The sequence below is a fragment of the Malaclemys terrapin genome, chromosome 1 (genome assembly GCF_027887155.1).
Source record: "Malaclemys terrapin pileata isolate rMalTer1 chromosome 1, rMalTer1.hap1, whole genome shotgun sequence".
Taxonomy (NCBI): domain Eukaryota; kingdom Metazoa; phylum Chordata; order Testudines; family Emydidae; genus Malaclemys; species Malaclemys terrapin.
The window spans coordinates 4,144,135-4,160,425 of NC_071505.1; the positions used below are offsets into that span (position 1 = coordinate 4,144,135).

At 52.9% G+C, this 16,291-nt stretch overlaps 1 pseudogene; it reads right to left on the bottom strand.

Annotated features, from left to right (window-relative positions):
• Positions 1-215: 215 nt before the first annotated feature.
• On the bottom strand, positions 216-11,414 carry LOC128830341 (C-type lectin BpLec-like; annotated as a pseudogene).
• Positions 11,415-16,291: the final 4,877 nt, after the last annotated feature.

Genomic DNA, 16,291 nt, shown 5'->3' on the forward strand with positions numbered 1-16,291 from the left:
GGGAGATCATGTCCTGTCCCTTAGCCAAAAGGCCCTGCCTCCCTCTGGGGGTCCCCTTTCTCTCCTCCACTGGGATCTGGGCGGTTCAGGACACAGTCAGAGGGGGCTGGATGGACGCCTCTATGCGGGGCCAGGAATGGGACAGAGGAGACACACACAGAACTACGTGCTCAGGAGACTTTATTCTTTTCGTGGGCTGCAGCCACTGAGGGGAAGGGAGGGAAGGGGCAGGCGTGTAACTAGAACAGAGACACTTGGGGGAAGAGAGTTTGCAGCTGGGGAAGTGAGATCTGGTCTCTCAGGGAGGGAGGGGACAGGCCCTCGATGCAGCAAAGGCATCGGAAAGTCTGGGCCGTTGCCTGATCATGCCCAAGGAGCCCAGACGCTGAGCTCCCCCTTCAGGCGCAGGCGTGTGACTCCCCTCGCTAGAGTTCATACTTGCAAATGAAGGCATGTTTTGATGCACAGCTAACATTGTTCCATTCCTTAAAACCTAGAAAGTAAAACAGAAATCACTGGGGCAGGGGAAGGGCGAGTGGGGCCATTCCTGCCCTTACAGTGACACACACACCCCATTGCACCCTGCTGAGAGAAGGCCCCAGCTTCTGGGCATGAGGCTGCGAGGAATAAGAGGCTGGAGACAAAGCCCCATGTGCCTCAGACAGAGACAGGCTCCATCACTTCCTGAGGGACGCTGTGTCAGCGTGACAGTGGGAGACCCTCTTCTATTGTGTTGGATTGTGTCTGATGAGAGCACGACGGGGCCTCTTGGTGCTAGGTGCTGTGTTCATACACACACCCACAGACAGTCCCTGCCACAGGGAGCGCACAGTCTAAATAGACAAGAGGTGGGAGGGGAAACTGAGGCCCAGAGTGGGGAAGTGAGTTGCCCAAGGTCACCCAGCAGATCAGTGGCAGGGCTGGGAATAGCAGTTAGGTCTCCTGAGTAACAGTCCCTACAATTCCACTAGGCCACGCTGCACCTGCTGTTACCTCCCCTCCCCTCAAAAGGCCAGAAAGAAGAGCACAGAGCCCTGGCCAGCTGCCAGTGGGGAGACAAGCTCAGGAAGAGGGACGCCGGCTCGCTCTGTGCTGAACGAGCCGGCCCTACCTCCATCTCCTACAGCTCTGGGTTTGGGCGTGGCCCAGAGGCAGCATCTCGCCCTAGGGTCAGCACTACGGATTGGGGTTGATGAATTGCTGTGAATTTCACCCTCTTTCCCGTTCGCAGAGCCCCACAGCCCCGGGAGCGTTCTTCAGAAACGGTGCCCACAATCGTTTTGCAAAAGGTTTCACTTCAACTATTAGCTGTGTGTGATTGGTCGTGCAGGTCACATGGCATTGTTCCTGCTCCAGGATTGGATGAGTGACACTTCTAAGTAGGAGACTGGTGGGGGGGGAATCCTGCCCAGTGTGAGTTTGGGGGACAGAGCATTTGTGCCAACGCTGCTGAACACTCCGACTCAGGAGCATCGGAGGGTGGGCGGGGCCGTGTTCCTAGCATAGCCCAGGGAGAATGAGTTACTCATGAATTAGCAAGTGAGATTTCCCTGTTCAGCCAGCTCCATGTCCTACTTCCAGCAAGGGGACAAGGCCTTCAGCCCCGCTCCACCCTGCTACACCACTCCAGCAACACGGACAGCAGGAAGCTGGCTTAATGGTTAGTTAGGGGTTCTTCTTGCAGAGGGGAACCCAGCAGAGATACAGCTGCCCTGCCCAGCCCTGGCCTCCCCAGCATAGGGGACAGGCAGGGGTGTGGCTGAAGCCCCTGTGCTCTGGCTGCCCAGTTTGTTACTGCCATGGTCAGAGCAGCCCTGAGGCTGCTCTAAATTGTCCTGGGGCCAAAATAGCCCCCTGTCTGCCTCCAGAATCAGAGTGGCAAAAGCCACCAATGCATCAAACCAAAGAATCCATACCCCACCTGCATATCAACAAGTGTGCGATAGTTATAGAATCATAGAACTGGAAGGGACCTTGAGAGGTCTTCTAGTCCAGTCCCTGCATTCAAGGCAGGACTAAATATTAGCTAGAGCATCCCTGACAGGTGTTGTCTAATCTGTACTTAAAAAACTCCAATGATGGAGATTCCACCACCTCCCTGGGCAATTTATTCCAGTGCTTAACCACCCTGACAGTGAGGAAGTTTTTCTTAATGTCCAACCTAAACCTCCCTTGCTGCAGTTTAAGCCCATTGCTTCTTGTCCTATCCTCAGAGGTTAATGAGAACAATTGTTGTCTCTCCACCTTATAACAACATTTTATGTACTTGAAAACTGCTATCATGTCCCCTCTCTGTCTTCCCTCCTCCAGACTAAACAAACCCAGTTTTTTCAAACTTCCCTCAGGTCATATTTTCTAGACCTTTAATCATTTTTCTTGCTCTTCTCTGGACTTTCTCCAATTTGTCCACATCTTTCCTGAAATGGGGCACCCAGACCTGGAGACAATACCCCAGTTGAAGCCAAATCAGCACAGAGTACAGTGGAAGAATGACTTCTCGCGTCTTGCTGACAACATTCCTGCTAATACATCCCTGAATGATGTTTGCTCTTTTTGTTGACTCCTATTTAGCTTGTGATGCACTATGACCCCCCAGATCCCTTTCTGCGATACTCCTTCCAACACACTCATTTCCCATTTTGTGTGTGTGTCTATGTTCTGGTCGTTCCCTTTAACTGATCGTCTGGGGCCTAATGTACTGTGTGGCCTGCCTCTGACTGGAGCTGAGCCTCAAACTGGGACTACCCGTGGGGGAGGAGTTACCAGGTGAGATCAGGGGAGAGAGAGCGGCAGTGTGAGCTGCGGGAGAGAGGCAGGGTGACAGGACAGGAGGCCATCTCCGCAGAGAGAGCTGGAGTGTGTGGCCAGGGTCCTGTCTTGGTTCCTTTGTTGGTGCATGTGTATTTGAGCATCTGTTTACCCCTGTATTTCAGCAGCTCAGTGCAGTACTCGTTGTTCAGGTTGTGTGGTTCTCCAGCTTTCCAAGCTTTGTAGCGATACAGGGAGCCATCTGTCCATGTCCAGGTTCTGTCCTGCAGAGACAGGGGAGAAAGGTCGTGGGATCCCACGGAGAAGAGACCTTGGTAACAAGGCACCATAGAAACACCTAAATCCAACACAGAAGTGCCCCACTCAGGCAGTGGGAGAGTCGGGGAAGGGCCGTGGGGCAGTGGGTGGGGAGAGGCCAGCTCAGGGGGACGGGACCTGGAGACGCTGATCTAATAGTAACACTTAGCACATGAACTTCACCTTCTCCCTTTCAAGCTCTTTGCCTGTATTAACAAATCTTCACACCATGACGCAGTCACTCTGCAGTGTGTTCTAGTCCCTAGTGGACACAGCCCCCCGGGGGGCACTGGTGGTTTTAAGGTGGGTGATCTTGTCCTGTGTAAGCAAAATAAAAGTGTGTCTGTGATGGAGATGCTGGATGGATCAGTGAATGGGATACGGGGCCTTTCCCCCTCTAGTGGGCTCAGCGTCAGCCTGGCCCCAAGTTAGCAGGACTGACTAGCGCAGTAGAATCAGAGAAGGGGACATGGGGCCTTTCACCTCTGGGGGTGCTGGCTCTGGCCTGGCCTCAGCTCATGGGGGGACTCACTGGCTTTGGGGGGTTAGAGAACTGGATCCAATCCATTGCCAGGCCGGGGGGAGCTGGAGGGCTGAGGACACTAGAAAACGGGATACAGAGCCTCTCACTCCTCCCGCACTGGGTCCAGCCCAGCCTCCAGTCTGGGCAAGGGATCCTTGGGCTGAGTCTGTGCGTGCTGTTCAGGGAGCCTCCTGACCCCATGTGATGTGACCCAGGGTATAATCTGGACTGATGGAGGGCTGTGTCCCCTCAACTCTCCATCCTGGGGTGCCTTTTACCCTGCTCTTCTGTGAGAGCTACCGCTCCTGATCTGTTCTCACACAGTCCCTAGCACAGAGGATGTCACAACACATTTTTTGGTGGCTTCAGTGTGGCCACCAACCCTTGCTGGTGGCCGCTCTGACAATTTTTCCTAAATTACTTTATTAATTTTAGGAAAAACAAATAAATATGTACAGATCCACGTCCAAATCATTGTAATTTATTGATGGAGGGTTTGGGGTTTTTTTTGGCAGACTCAATAATAAAAGTGATGTACAATTGTCTCTGTTCTTCCCTGGACCTAAACAGAATAGAAACACAAAGAAGGTGCTTCGCATGTTTTGCTTTATTTGGTTGATTTTGTTTTTTAGACGTGCTAGCTAGTAAATATGCTACTGTGAAAAGGGTTGTTGGTATATTTGTTAATATCACTTTTCACAGCAGACTTAGGGCTGGTCCACACTAAGCCCCCAGTTCGAACTAAGATACGCAACTTCAGCTACGTGAATAACGTAACTGAAGTCGAAATATCTTAGTTCAAACTTAAAGGTACTTACTGCGGGTCCACACGCGGCAGTCAGGCTCCCCCGTCGACTCCACCTATTCCTCTCGTGGAGCAGGATTACCGGCGTCAACAGCGAGCACTTCCGGGATCGATTTATCGCGTCTAGACAAGATGCGATAAATCGATCCCAGAAGATCGATTGCTTGCCGCCGAACCAGCGGGTAAGTATAGACGTACCCTTACTCAGCCTTTGCAAGCAGCGGGACAAATTAAGCCCTAGATGGGAAGGTGGGGAGGGAGGCAGGGAGGGCCAGGAGCAGTGGGAGGGTTGAATCCAGGGCTGGAGCCGGAAACCCCATGGCTGGGGGATGGAGTCCCCCGCCACACAGCCAGAGCCTGTTATCCAGCACCCCAGTGCCGAAGCCCAAGCCCCACCGCCCTCAGGAAGGTGGGGAAATCACACTGGTCCCCTGTTCATACGGTGGCCCTATTTGAGAGATGCTGCTCTAGCATGTAAATCACTCCCAGCTACACCGTAAGAATGCTATAGCCAGCCACTCCTGAATTATATAACACCAGCAAATTCCCAGTCCCAGACTTGTCCCCAGAAATGTGCATCCTGCACTGCCCAACTCTCTTCTTCTGGGCAATATGAGCTCATAGAAAGTCCATCATTTCATTACATTCCGAGCTTTACCAGGCAGTTTTGCAATCCGTGTGGGGACCTTGTTTTCCTCAGGAATGTTATGAACTTCACATAGCTTTTCAAAGGTGGGCATGTGCTGTTCAGTGCAGTCTGTCTCTTTGTATGCAGGACACAGCTGGGGATTCTTTGAGTGGAGGGAGATGTTGGAGACGCTGGGAGCCGTCCATGCTTTTCTAGCAGTTCTAGACTGTATTTCTGCTCCTTTTCCTTCCCCTCGGCTTCTTGTTTCATCTCCATGGCTCTTTTATGGGCTTCAGCTTCCAGCGCAGCGGCTGCCTCTTTCTCCTTCAGCTCCATCTCATTTTCTTCCAGTCTAATAGCTGCTTTTTTCTGTCTCATTTCTGCTTCCCACCTCTGGAACTAGCGTTCTCGCTCTCTTTTTCTGCTGCCTGCCCTCCTCCCCAGGTCTGACTTTACAACTGTTTCACGGTCACTTGTTTTTACGCTTTACTGTTTCTACTCCCCTGACCCGAAATAAGCACAGAAAGCAACAACCTGTAACCGTCCGCAATCACCACACCTGAGTCTCACTTAAAATCGCTAGTCCAGTGCTTAAAATGTAAACCTCCCTTAAAACAACAAGCCGGGCATATTCCCTGCGACTCACTGTGTCACTCTGACATTGCCCAGGGTATCAGCTGGATGGATGGACAGCTGTGTCCCCTCAACTCTCCAACCTGGGGTGCCTTTCACACTGCTTCGCTCTGAGAGCAACCACTCCTGAGCCACTCAGACACAGCCGTCAGCCAGTAAATCACTCCCAGCTATACTGTATGAGTGCTATAGCCAGCCACTCCTGAATTATATTACAGATTAACACGAGCAAATTCCCAGTCCCAGACGTGTCCCCAGAAATGCGCATCTTGTACTGCCCAGTTCTCTCCTTCTAGGCAATACAAGCTCATATAAAATCCATCATTTCATTAATAGAAAATGATATGCACAAACCCTGTTATCTCAAATGGAGGTTCCCAAACACTTCAATCCAAACACACTGGTTTAGATAAAACAATAGAACACGTTTATTAACTACACAAAGAAAGATTTAAGTGATCACAAGTAATGAGGCATAAATATCAGAATTGGTTACAAAGAAAATAAAAGGTAAAATGCAACTAACCTATAACTTAACAAGCTAAATGAATTCAAAGCAAAAAATTTCTTACCACATGCTTTTTTTGTTGTCTGTGCTGGCTGTGTACTGATGTGTGACACATCACCTCCATATTGGTGCACATGACAAAATTCATGTGGTGGAAGTGGGGCTGAGGAGATCGGAATGTGGGAGGGGGCTCAGGGCTGGGGCACAGGGGTGTGAGGGGTCCAGCTTGGGCTACGGTCTCTGGGATGGGGCCGTGGATGAGGGGTTTGGGGTGCAAGCTGCCCTAGGGCTACGGTGAAGAGAGAGAAAGAGGTCTTCTCCCAGCTCTCTCTCCCCGCAGCAGCACCTGGACTGGGTGGGAGAGGTGCCTCTCCCCGCCGCAGCAGCTCTGGGGTTGGAGCCGTGGGATAGGCGCCCTGTCCCCGGCCGTGGAAGGTCTGGGCTGAGGCTGGATTGGGGTCTGGGGGGGTGCCCCTCCCCTGGCCGAGGCAGGTCTGGGGCTGAGTTGGGGCTGGAGGAGGAGTGCCCCTCCCCAGCCATGGCAGGTCCTGTCTGGGCGGGTTCCCTGAGCACCTGCGTGGCACTTCATAGGCTGCGCACAGCTTACAGGGAACTTAGTCTGCAGCCCCTATGAAGGGCTCATGGGCCAGGGTCTCTGCCCAGCCCCTGGGAAATAGCCAATGGGAGACGCAACTGCCAGAGGCAAACCAGGCGCTGAGCATTCACCTTGTCGGGGTCATGGAGGCCGATCCAGACGTAATCCTTGGAGCCTGACCGGGTGATATAGTTGGCCACCATCTTCCTTTCTGCTTCAGTGAGAATGGAGGCGAGATGGGACCCCCTGCGGTGATGCTGACACTGCACCTGCAGCAGGGACATCGGCGAGGCCTGTTACCTCCCTGCAGGAGGACACTGTTTGGCACTGGTGTGGGGTCCTGCCCCATCAGGCTGCAGCCAGAACAGGGACGGCTGTGAGGGGAGACAGCCCCCTCTCGGTGCCTCTTCCTGAGCCCCAGGGCCTGGCACCAGCCTTCCCCACCCCACCTTTGCAGGAATACCCCGGGGCCAATGGTGATGTCACCAAACCCCTTCAGCCCCTGCCCACTAACCCACCCCGCCCAGTGGATCCCTGAGAAGAGCCTCATACCTCAGCTTCTGACTAGGTCTTCTTTTCGGGGAAGAACCTATAGCATTGGTAGTTGTAGTGCAGCCAGCCACGACGACAGGATGTGGTCCGTATTCCTCGTCCAAGACGGGGAGAGAGGACAGTGTGGGGAGCAGCTGTTTTGGAGAAGAGAATGGGAGCAGAGCTGTCAGTTGTCATCATTCTAGCTTATCTGGATCTCCAAAAATGCTGTGAAATTTTGTCCTCTGTCAAAATGGCCACTATCTCCTATGACTTTCAATGGGGCTGAAGCCACTCAGTTAAAACAGCTGACACTTCCTTGCCACCTTTGTCTGTGGCAGTGCGTCTGACCTACTGAAAATTACCACTGTCTTCCTTCCAAGGGGACAGGAACTGGGCTGTCCTCAAGGAAGATGGTCACCTCCTATCTTCTGTGCAGCATTGGGGAACATGACGGGGTGAGGTATCAAGGGGGTTGAGTCAGAGTACACAGGGGACTATAGGGTAAGGGTGGGGAGCACTGGGTGTCATGGGGAAACTGGTGAGGCTGGGAGCAGAGGGGAGGTTGCGGACATTGGCGTATAGTAGAGGCTGAAGGGACACCACACACCGATTTGCCAACCTAGTGAGCAGGGTTTAGAAGTAGGTTCAAAAGGGACGGGTGACAAAATCCCACAGGTGACCTTATCAGAAGGCTAAATGTTGGGAGGGAAATGGAAAATTACAATTGAATCATAGGAGCAACAAGAGGGATAACTGCGGGAATCTCCTGTACGTCTCAGATGTCTATATACAAATGCAAGGAGTATGGGGAATAAATGGAAGAACTGGAAGTATTAGTATATAAGCTACATTATGACTTAATCGGCATCCCAGAGACTTGGTGGGATAAATCTCCTGACTGGAATATTGGTAGAGAGGGGTATAGCTTGTTCAGGAAGGACAGGCAAACATATTAACTGTCTTTTAAAAGGGGAATGAAGAAGATCTGGGAAATTATAGACCAGTAGCTTAACTTTGAAACCTGGAAATACACTGGACCAATTTATGAAACAATGAATTTGTAAGCATCTACAGGATAATTAGGTTAAAAGAAAAAGCCAACATGGAATTGTCAATATCAAATTATGCCAAGCCAACCTAATTTTCATCTTTAACAGGGTTACTGGCCCCATGAAGTGGGGGAAGCTGTAGACTTGGTATATCTTGGTTTTAGTAATGCTTTTGACAGTCCCACATGATGTTCTCATAAGCAAACTATAGAAATGTGATCCAGATGAAATTACTATGAGGTGGTTGCATAACTGGTTGGAAGACCCTACTCAAAGAGTAATTGGGGAGGTGTACTTGTTTACTGTCAAACTGGGCCAACATGTCTGGTGGGGTACCCCAGGGGTCTCTCCTGGCTTTGATACTGTTCAACATTTCCATGAATGACTTGGATAATGGAGTGGAGAGTACGCTTATAAATTTGGTGGATGACACCCAGCTGGGAGGGTTTGCCAGTACTTTGGAGGACAGGATTAGAATCCAAATGGCATTAAGAAACTGGAGACTTGGTCTGAAATCAACAAGATGAACTTCAATCAAGACAGGTACAAAGTACTTCACTTAGAAAGGCAAAATCAAATGCACAACTACAAAATGGGGAATAACTTGCAAGGCGGTAGTACTGCTGAAAGAGATCTGGAGGCTATAGTGGACCACATATTAAATATGAGTCAACAATGTGGTGCAGCTGAGAAAAAGGCTAATATCATTCTGGGGTGTATTAACAGGAGCGTTGGATGTAAAACACGGGCGGTTATTGTCCTGCTCTGCTTGGCTCTGGTGGGGTCTCAGCTGGAGTTCTGTGTTCAGGTCTGGGTGCCGCATTTTCAGAAAGACGTGGACAAGATGGAGAGATTCCAGAGGACAACAACAAAAAAGCTAAAAGGTTTAGAAACCTGATCTGTGAGGAAAGTTTAAAAAAATGGACATGTTCAGTCCATAGAAAAGAAGACTGAGGAGTGACCAGAGAACAGTCTTCACATCTATTACGGGCTGTTATAAAGAAGATTGTGATCAATTATTCTCCATATCCACTGATGGTAGGATAAGAAGTGTAGTGAGTTGGTGTGGCTCCCCTCCTGCCCAGAAGAGGGAGCACCCTTGCAGGCACCGGAGTGGGTGGAGCCACCGCCGCCTGTCCCCGCCCCCCGGAAGTCAAGGGGCGGGACAGGAAGTATAAAGGCCGGCCGCCAGAGCTCAGTCAGCCGCCAGCCACCACAGGGAGCAGATGTGCGGCCGGGAGCTCCCGGCCAGGAGACCTCCGAGGCCCGAGGCCAGGGCCCTAACTGGCCGGAGCTGCCCCGGACCCACTACGAGGAGGAGCCGCCGGAGCCCGTCCGCTCCCGTCGTTGGGAGGAACCCTGGGAGCCCCCCCACACTAACCCTGAAGGCGAGACCGCCCCAGAGCCCCTCCGCCCCTGCTGCTACCCGGAGGAGCCGCCCGAGTGCAACTGGCCTGATTTCCCGGCAGAGCTGCCGGACCTGCCACCAAGCCCTGGCCGAGAGGAGCCCATGCAGCTGGACTGGCCCGAGCCCGGTGCCACGAACGAGGTAGGCTCTGAGGGGGAACCTGGAAGTAGCCCGGGGATAGCCGACCCCGGTCAGGTTGCAGATGAATGTGAGCCAATGTCAGTGTGTTTCGGTCAGGATACCCCACTGACCAGCAGCGGCAGTAACCGCTGCTAGGGCCCCGGGCTGGAACGCAGTGGAGTGGGTGGGCCTGCGTTCCCCCCTGCCACCCCCTGCACGGGTGGCAGGCTTCCCCCTCACCCAACGCTCGGCTGTAGGAGCCTGGGCTCCGTAACTGTTTGCTCGCTCAGCCCCTGCACCAGAGGGCCTGAGCTGTAACTGTGTGTGCCCCGCCCTGATCCAGGGCCTGGGCTCCCTAACTGTTTGCTTGCTTAGCCCCTGCACCTGAGGGCCTGAGCCTTGAACTCACTGTTGTCAGCTCGGCCCCTGCACCTGAGGGCCTGAGCCCTGAGCTAGCTGTCAGTTTTGCTCCGCCCCTGCACCGGAGGGCCGGAGCTTCTGAACTAACTGGCTGTTTATTCCAGCAGTAGTGAGTCGGTGTGGCTCCCCTTCCGCCCAGGAGGGTCGAGCCCCGGCACGGACCTATTACAAGAAGCAATGGGCTTAATCTGCAGCAGGGAGATTTAGGTTAGATTTTAGGGACAACTTCCTGACACTAAGGGTAGTTCAGCTCTGGAACAGGCTTCCAAGGGAGGTTGTGAGTTCCCTGTCACTGGAGGTTTTTAAGAACAGGTTGGAAAAACACCTGTCAGGGATGATGTAGATTTACTTGGTCCTGCCTCAGCGTGGGGGGCTGGACAAGGTGAGCTCTGGAGGTCCCTTCCAGCCCTACATTTCTACGATTCTCTGAGAGCTGAGGGCCCAGAGAGGGAAGGGAAGGCAGAGAGCTAGTGACAGATGGGAGGGGGAAGGGATTAGCAGTATGTGGAGTAAGTGCAGAGATTTGTGGGGATACGTAAGGAAGGGGTGCCGGGGAGAGAAATACTCTGTGGATCCCAGGATTTTTGTTTGCACAGGGTTTGGATTATCCATAGCACAGGGATGAAGCTCACGGAGAGGCGACATTTTGAGCCCAGTGAAAAGAGATGGCTGTCACTTGTCTGGGATGTTATTGGCACATACTGTTCCCTGGTTGGGAGGGGACCCCTCTGCCCCGATGGGGAAAGTCCCCCTCTAAGCCGCAGCAGATGGGGGCGGGTTTAGCTCCCAGCCTGTCTCTCACACTCAGCCCCAGGAGGTCTCAGGGATTCCCTCTGCACTCAGAGCCAGGGGCAGCAGGAAGCCGCCTTTCTCCTCAGGCAGGTGCTGAACCGCTGGTTGGGGTCTGGATTAGTGGGGTTAGTGGGGAAGGGGCTCTGGGGACCCAGCTGTGTCGGCTGCTCCTCCATGATGGGGCTGAGGGCCCCTGAGTGAAATGAATTCACTTCCCATTGGGGGAAAACAGAGCCTGGGGTCTCCAGCTCCGAGCAGGGACTCACCTTCCAGCGCGGGGTTAAAGATCAGGCAGCCGAGGAGGCAGAGGCTGAAGTAGGCGACTGACCCCATCTTCTCGCTTCCCCTGGGGGGAATATACACAAGGGAGATGGTGCATGACAGCCTGAGACACCCCCTGGAGCGACCCCTCTCCCCTGCGTGGCATTTCACAGGGGGAGGCGTTTTGCAGCTGGGGCTGTTTTCTAAGTGACCTGGCTGGGCTGGAAGGGCCCCGAGAGGGATCCCGTCCCCCAGCCTGAGGGGATGCAGCTCGGAGCCCATGTCCCTGGTTCCAAAGGGCCCTTCTGCCTCTAGCCCTCACCGAGCCGTGCCCCAGGGACAGAACTGGAGACCCGGCAGGGAGCCAGGTCCCAGCTCCTCAGTGACTGTGCTCTGCAAGCCGCACCGCCAGAGACTCAGGTGGGGAGGAATCGGGGGTCAGCAGGGAGGCCGGGGTCACTCAGATAGGGCCTGGGTCCTAGGCAACAGGGTCCTGTTTACAGAGCAAAGTGGTCCTCAGACGGGGCATTTGCCATCTCCTGCTGTCCCTCTCTCCCCAGTGCTGGGACTGGCAGGTCCGCACAGTAGCCACCTACATGGAACGTGGAGGGAGGGCACAGGTGGGAGGAGGGAAGAGTTTGGAAGAGGCCCCAGTGCCACCAGGATGGAGGCCAGTCTGTGTGCACAGGGCTGGAATGCCGGCTGCAGGTGCAGCACCTCTGCAATAGTTCTCTGACTAGAGACCAGTTCGGTGTTAGAAACATGGAGCCTCTCGTGTTATCACCCACTGACCCCACCCCGGGGCCTTTCCCCCACTAACAGGTATTTGAATCACACTCATATTTCCAGCTCCAGGGAGACTGAGTGTCTGGGAAGCCAACACTGTGTGTTTGGGGCAGGGGGCGGAGGGGAGGGGTGATAGTCACTGCACCTCATGGTGAGGGCTGGGATCCCCGTGACGCCATGACTGGGAGAAGGGGTCCAATGGGAGAGCCGCCCGGCAGAGTGATGCTCCACTGGGGACTAGACACAGGACTGGATGCTGGGCCCAGCTCAGGGAGGGGCAGAGCGCTCGGCATGGCTCTGCAGGCGTTAGGGTGCCACATGCAGGGCTGTGCTGGGTGGGAGGAAGGGGTGAGACAGAGACGGCCCCGGATCAGGGGACTCACACCGGCATCCACCCCTGTAACGGATCAGCTGCCACCAGCCACCCCGAGCAGGAGGAGAAAGAAGCTGGAGGAAGCTCTGAAGGGTCTCACCTGATTGTCTCTCCGCGTAGCCGCTCTGGTGCAAGGTCGGATCAAGTGCAGCCTGCATGGGACACTGGCCGTGCCTGGGGCATTTATAGACCAGTCCAGGAAAGGGGAAGAGGGAACCAGGTGTCAATACTGAACATGCAAATGTATCCTCATGACAGATACAATCATTTAATTCCAGGCAAACAGAGATAAGAGGAGCCATGACCCACCCATCTGCTGGGCTGTGAGCAGGAGGAGGCACTTGGCAGGGCTCATATAACAGATAAAATAAAAGCTGTCCCCTCCCCCGCGTCTGATCGCGCTGAGGTCAGTGTGGCTGTGGGGAGCCATTGTGCCCTGGCCCTGACTGGCCCTGACTGGCCCAACTGCTCACGTCCATCTTGTCCCATGGAAAGTTCCGGGCAGGTCCCCAGGGAATGTAAATCAGCTGGAGTCCCCCTGAAGTCAGTGGGGGGATCCCCAGCGGGTACAGTCTGGTGTGGAGCTATTGGAGTCGTTGGGGTCAGACCCCCAGCGGGTACAGTCTGGTGTGGGGCTATTGGAGTCGTTGGGGTCAGACCCCCAGCGGGTGGACGTTGTTCAGAGCTCCGCTGGAATCACCGGGGCTAGAACCGCACCGGGAGTAAACTGGCCAGTGCTTCACGGGAGTCAATGGAGACACACCAGCTGGGGCCTGGCCTCCATCAGTGCAGGGTAAAATGGCAATTCCTGGCCCTCAAGCCCGGGGAGCACTCGGCCCATCACGCGCCCTGTGCTTGGCTCATCAGCACCCTGCACTGGGTGTTGTCATTTATACCTGTGCGAAGAGACTGGAAAATGCACCGTCCTCCCTGGACGGCGATTTACACGTACCGGGCTCTGGTGTAAATGGTGACGTGTGGGGCCAGGGGAAAGTCAGGCCCACGAGGACTGGACTATAACTTGAGGGCGCTGCCTGTGGCCGAGGTATTGGCTCTGTAATGGGCTCCCCACACTCCCTCGTGTCTGTCTCTCTGCTGCATTTCAAAGCAGCCTGTTACCCTGGTATCTAGGTGCTGCGGTGTAAGACGTGCACCCGAAGTGACTCTGTTTTCACATGTCTTTGGTTTGGCTGCTTATATCTGGGGATATTTATTGATCATCATGGCTCCTTTTACAGTGGCAGGGGGCAGGGCTTAGGGCTTTCTGGGGCTGGACAAATGACAATGATTAATCTTGTCAGTAAGTACATATTTCACTGAAGAATGGATAGTTTTCAGTAACACAGGGGACAATCCTACCAGCTAGTCCCACTGCTGCAAAGCCCAACTAGTATCAAAACCTTCTTTAGACAGGAGGTGAATCCCCTCTTACTTCACTTAAAATGTGGAGGCATAAGACACAGGGTGGAGCCCTGTTCCCTGGTTCTGACTCAATCCAGCTTCCAGCCCTCTTTCAGTAGCCATCTGGGGACTGCCCAGAAGAGCGCAAGGGAAAAAGGAAGCTCTCATCCTCATAATGAGAAAGATACAAGTCGAGATCTTCCTCTGACCCACCACCCTTCCTAGTCTACGACTCCATCAAATCACAATCACTGTTCTCTTCTGCTCTCCCAACATGGCTATCAGAGCACAAGATTGTCTCTTACATTCCCCAGGATTCGCCTGGGTCTTATTCTGAGAATTCTTCAGTAAGGCCCTAACAATTCCTTCACTCTCCACTGTTTCGATCCAGACACTTCCTGCTCCAGCCTGTTATTCTCTCGCTCACTGTCACACCCCTGCTTCTGCAGTGCCACTATCTGAGCAGCCCTCAGGCTGGGTATTTCTTTGTCTTTCTCTTTCTTTAACTCCTCTATTTCTGCCTTTAACTGATTTATCACTTTCTCTACTAGCATCACTAACATCTGCTTACGGAGCTGCAGGAATGCTCTGGAACCAGTAAAACTCCCAGGCTTCCAGAAACCATAAAATCTGCCAAGCGGTTACCCCAAACCATTTCCAGCTTTTCTTTCTTTCCAGATGTTCCCTTTCCTTCTGACATATCTTCTTACCCGGCCAGGCTGTCTACCTGAGCCCGAATCAATAATGGAATGTAACTGTAAATCAACTCACGGGCTACGATGTGGAAAATTACAGGTTGCGACCCTGATCCACTGTCCCCTTCCCCTACTGCAAACCAACAAACAATTCCTGAGTAACAACCCCTGCCATTAGACTTTGAGGGTTTTATTTAACTCTCTAAGGCCTTTGTCCCATCTTTACTAAAAAGCACCGATGCGTAGCCAATGCTTAACAATCAGTCATAATTTGGGGCCTTAGTCCCTACACGGTCATGACAGGATTAAGGGAGAGCCGGTCTGAAACAAATGATCCCCACACGGGGGCTCTGTTCTCTCCTGGTGTGACCGAACCGGGAATGGTCTGTAACGTTTTTATGAACACTGTTCACTTCCGTTGCCCACTGGCCTTTGTATTATTACTCACTGGATGCAGAGGGGTTAAAATGCTTCCCCTGGAATGGAGGGAAGGGATGAGGTGTTTGACTCATGTAGCTCTCTGGTTGGAGACCAGAATCATGAACATGAACGGAATAGAACCTACAGAGGTGAGAGGAGGATCAGGTGATACAAAGGGAGAGCCAAAGACCAGGACACTAACACTGAATGACTGGGAAGTCGAGGCCGGCTGAACATGTGAACTCAGCATGGCTGGCAGCAGGAGGACAATGGACAGCAGGTGTCAGGGGCCTGTGTTAAGAGCGGGGTTCACAGACACACAGCAGCTTTCATTCTGGGACTCCGAGAACAGAAGAGAGAAGAAGGAGGTCAGATAAGCAGGGCATGGCAAAGCCATGGCTTCCACCAAGGTGAATTCTGTCCTAAGCTTACAGCTCATGCTGGCCAAAAGACTCTTCCAGCTGCTGTATTTGCAGTGACTAATAAATGTTACCGTGTTTTGAGAAGGCTCCCCAGTGTCGCTGCAAAGACTGAAGTGCGTTGCACCCAGAAGGGGTAAAATGTCTCTCTCAGGAGTCTGACTTCAGGTGGACTCGCAGCAGGGAGTCACAGACAGACACGGGCTGTTGGATCCCGAGGGCCCAGACTTGCAGTCATTGAAGTCCTGGGCCTGCCCTTGTGCAACAGCTTAGACCTTTGGGGTCCAACAGACCAAAGGGGCTGCACTCCAGAGATTGTTTAAAGGCCGCGCATAGCATAGACCCTGTGAGTTCATGACACATCGTAACTTCACTCATCTCATTTCCAAGTACCTAATTCGAATTTTATGCCTAGATTCCAAGGCCAGGAAGAAACACTGTGATCATGTAGTCTGACCCCTTTAAAAAACAGGCCAGAGACTTGCCCCAGAATAATTCCTAGAGCAGATCTTACAGAAAAACATCCAATCTGGATTCTAAAATTGCCAGTGATGGGGAATCTACCAAGACCCTTGATAAATTGTTCCAATTACCTTCACTATTAAACATTCACGCCTTATTTCCAATCCGAATTTGTTTAGCTTCAACTTCCAGCCACCGGACTCTGTTGCATCTTTGTCTGCTAGACTGAAGAGCCCATCGCTAAATAGTTGTAACCCATGTAGGTACTTATAGACTGATCAAATCATCCCTTAAGCTTCTCTTTGTTAAGCTAAACAGCTTGAACTCCTTGAGTCTATCACGATAAGGCAGGTTTTCTCATCCTTTAATTGTTCTGGTGGCTCTTCTCTGAAC